The sequence below is a fragment of the Aplysia californica genome, unplaced genomic scaffold, assembly GCF_000002075.1.
Source record: "Aplysia californica isolate F4 #8 unplaced genomic scaffold, AplCal3.0 scaffold00051, whole genome shotgun sequence".
NCBI classification, from domain to species: domain Eukaryota; kingdom Metazoa; phylum Mollusca; class Gastropoda; order Aplysiida; family Aplysiidae; genus Aplysia; species Aplysia californica.
This window is the reverse complement of record NW_004797321.1, coordinates 875,913-880,230: the sequence shown is the minus strand read 5'-3', so window position 1 is coordinate 880,230 and position 4,318 is coordinate 875,913. Positions and strand designations below refer to the sequence as shown.

At 40.8% G+C, this 4,318-nt stretch overlaps 1 protein-coding gene across 1 annotated transcript in view; it reads right to left on the bottom strand.

Moving 5' to 3' along the window:
• LOC101855469 (trypsin-1) overlaps window positions 1-3,163 on the bottom strand; it is a gene marked incomplete in the record, with an annotated part of 25,381 nt that extends 22,218 nt beyond the window's left edge. Inside the window, 1 exon segment of the mRNA XM_013079423.2 lies at window positions 2,833-3,163.
• Window positions 3,164-4,318: the final 1,155 nt, after the last annotated feature.

Here is a 4,318-nt window from a genome sequence, read left to right as displayed (position 1 = left end):
AACTCAAAATTTCCTGCCAACTGAAAAAAGTTTAAGGTGTCCCGCGCTTATACGACCTTATGCAGTTGCAAGCACCGTAAAACACTTACCAAAAAAGAAAAAAAAGAAGTATATAGTAGGACTTTTTGATATACTAAGGCATGCAGACACACTAGAACACATTAACACACTAAGGCACATCAGCCTACTGGGTCACATTGACGTTCAAGGACATTGATACATTGGTGTTCTTAGACATAATATAGACGTACAAGGACACTCTGAAGGACTGAGACAAATTGGCAGACTTAGACATATTGGCGGACTATTACACACTGGAGGACTTAGACTTATCCTGTGTCATATTGATTTATATCCTAGGACACATTGAAGGACTTAGACACCTTGACGGACTGAGATACATTTACATACTAAGACACACTGACGGACTTACAATTAGCCTATGTCATATAAACTGATGTATTGGAAGCAACTCTGTAATGTTCTGGGAAGATATTGAAATATGTACTGAATTTTGAAGGACGAGACAAGCGCTTGCACACCCTGTACTGTGATGGGAATAAATTATTGTAACTATCCTACCCTGTTCCCTCCCATTAACACAAATTAGATCATTAAAGAGGCGGGCAGCTTCGAGCATGCTTGTCAAGGCCAAAACAAACTGAATGAGACGCTGTATCTCCATGTGAAAAGACGGAGATCCTCGATAGAATACAGTTCTATTCCCAGCACATGTAATTAGTCAACTGTTACTTTTCGTAGCATAGTTCTTCCCGATATTAATTCGTAAGCTACATTACGACACATTTTTATTGAGAAGGCTTGTTGCTATGGTTCCCCCCCCCCCCTCAGCTAGGCTCCTGATGAAGTATGAATTCGGACAAAACGTTAAATATTGTTTTAAAAACACTTTACACGTCTTCTACTCAACTAAATTGATAGAATGCAGTTCTCCGAGAGGGAATCAAGCTCACCTCTTTTGAGGACAACAGCGAAGATCTTTTTATGCAATACACCTCAACCGATCGTCCCAAACCAGCTCTCAACTAACCATGGGCCTATCGTGAAACACGAGTCAACGATAAAAAGTTGTGTACTTGGCTTTGATTGTTAAGCAATCTCATTTTTAAAAGTATTTTACGACGCTAGCAACTGCTTAAGGTCATATGGGCGTGCGGGTAAACATTTTCATTTGGTAGGAAATTTTGAATTTTGTCCGGGTGGCGGCTGAAGCTTACTTTTATCGATTTTAGACCACCAAGGGATCTAGTTTAACGCACGCAACTTGCACACGAGACCTCTGAGATTTTTCGATCTTATTCGAGAAGGGAACAGAAAAACTTGAGCCATTCTCAACGTGATGTGCCGAATTGTGAAATAAAACAAAATAAATATCGGGCTGGATAATTTTTTTTGCAAACCTTAATTCACCAAAGATTTTGTGCTACTTCGATCCAGTTATAATTATTTGTTTATGCTTGAAGAGCTTTCAGATCAGGTTATTTTTCTACTTTTTAACCGTTTTGAAAATAACCCGTTTTGTTACTAGATGTTTAACTTTTTCATGAAAACGTATTCAATGTGCCACCACGAACCTTAATTGAAAGATCTCATATTACGTTTCGTGTCAAGATTGGAACGTCGTTTGACGAAACATGTGCCTAAAATCATTGCATTTTACTGTTTTTCCTTACAGTTAGAAAATGAGGCTTTCTGAGGCAACAATATATTTTTTTCTTTGTATAATTACGCTAGCCAGTTGGCTTTTATAATATCCAGCCCAATTTATTTGGTCTTATTTCACAATTCAATTCGGCACATCACATTAATCTTTATAAGCGCTGAGAATGGCTCAAGTTTTTCTGTTAGTTATAGTTCTGGATTTGTTTTTTTGTTGTTTGTTTTTTTTTACTTGTTTAGGATAGGAGAGCGTTTATTTGTATTGGCGTTTTGGCTTATCTGCTGGATCTTACACAGTGTCATCAGTATTGCGGCGCAACAGTTAGCTTCTTTGACTTCTGCTCAAAAGATCATAAATTGTACTTCATGGGCCCAAGATCTGGAGCGCACTTCCTGGTAATTTAAGAGAGATCAAATCAAGTTATTAATTCATTGCAAGATCAGCTCAAGTCATTTCTGTTTTTAGATTAAAGATATCTACATTTATTATTTTTAGTCAGAACACCATGCACTGTTCATGTGTTGCTATTGTGGCCCAGAGTGTGTGTTCTGTAATCGAGGTTGAGGGCGAAGTTCATATCATACTATAATCAGTATTAAGACGCCAGTTCGATTGTGATGTCCGGTGATAATAATATGATATCAAGTATCTTTATTCTTTTGCTGTGACATACCCGACACTGTCAGGGCTAGGGGCTCTCGTGGCCTAGAAGTTAAAGTGCTCGCCTTTTATTCAAAGGTACCGGGGTCGAATTTAAATTTTCTTACCAACTGAAAATGTTTATTGTGTCCCGCACGTTCATATGACCAATGTAGTTGCGAGCGCCGTAAAACACTTGCGAATAAAAACCACAACAACAACAAATAAACATTAAAAAAAACGACAAAAAAAACCTCAACAAAACCCCCCCCCCTCAAACTGTCAGGGCTTGACCGGCGGGGGCCAATACTGCCCGCGTCTTGAAAGATGAAGATTTGGTCGGTGAGGGTCCGGTCACTTTCGCAACCCCGAATCAAGAAAATATCACAGCCATGTGTATGATCTTCTTGTTTTGCCTCATGACTCATGTTCTACAGTGTGCTTGACTTGCTCCTAAGTTAATTTGTAATTCTGATAAAATCTGAAACAAAACAAAAAGTATAAGCGTTCACCTGTCGTAACCCTGTGTCAGTCACGGGCAAAACAGCGCAGTTCTTAGAGTCGGGGGAAAAGCGCGCACGAAATGTTCCGGCATTTATCCACACCTTTCAAGCAAGAAGTTGTTCTCAGCTTTGGAAAATGTCCTGAGAACGATCCAGAGGGCAACACGTCGTCTATTTCTGATCTTGCGATCACAGATTTTTAACGCGACTCTGTATTCTTCCTCTAAATCTTCTCGCTACTTTCCGAATCACGGAGGTTTTGGCCCTCAGTACTGCCCGACTGACGCTCGGACCAGGATCACAAGCGTATTTAAACAAGACTTGAATACGAGAAATATACCCGTAATGTCACGAGGCTAAACGATACAAGGGGACGGAAAGGATAGAGGGTAGGGGGGTCTTATTGTGTTAGGACACGATCTTCCCTACAAAACAGGTTCTAGTGAAGTGAAGTAGCACACGCATCTACCCGACTGTTCGGGTCTGTTTGATCGTGTCGGGCGGAAAGTTAGACTGGTCACAAACGTAACTTTAATATGTATTGCATTTAAATAAAAGACAGAACATCAATATTCCATAGTACAACCCACTCAACTATGTAATTGCTTAAAAAGATTGTGCCATTACTCTTTTGTGTACAGTTCTGATATCCGATTTATGTACTCTCTGATTCATTTTGCGCCTAATGGTTCTAAATTACATAGGTATTTTTACTTCTCCATCGACACAAAGTTTGTTCTTTTAGGAGGTGGACTTCAGCCCTGCCTCTCAGTGACAATCCGGACTGAATGAGATACAATACTCTAGGAGAAGCATCGAGAAACTCATTGGAATTTCTCCCACTCGAGCATCGAACTCGGGTTTAATGCTTGCTACATTGCAGCACCTTGGCTCTACCTCACATTCTCGGGTTCTGAGTATTGCATGGTAATGTAAATGTCTTTCCATGAACGTGAAGCTTGGACAAAATGAAAGGCACGGGCAGTGGAAACTAGCTAAGAATCCTTTAGTACTTTGGAAAGGTTTTTCGACAAAAATGGGTAGAAAGGGACACGGCACACCAGCAAACAGGCGGAGATACTTGATAATGTTATAGACTTTCAATGATAGGCATCGAACCCACGTCTTTGTGCTCAACGGCAAAATTGATTAACTACCACCACCACCTCCATCATCATCCTCCTCCTCCTCCTCATCCTCATCATTATCGTCATCATCAAATTCATAATCATAGGCGTCGGTGGCCTAGTGGTTAGGCTCTCGGACTCGCAACCGTAAGGTCGTGGGTTCGAATTCCGTCAGGGACCCGACGTTGTGTCCTTGGGAAAGGCACTTTGCACAAATTTTCCTCACTTCACCCAGGTGGAAATGGGTACTCAGCTACAGACAGAGAAAGATCTTGTCAGTTTGATAGTGTTTGAGCGCGTGAAATCCGCAGCTTGCACTGTATGCTTCCGCGGAAGCTGAGAATGTTTCGGAGTGTTCTATGGTCTGC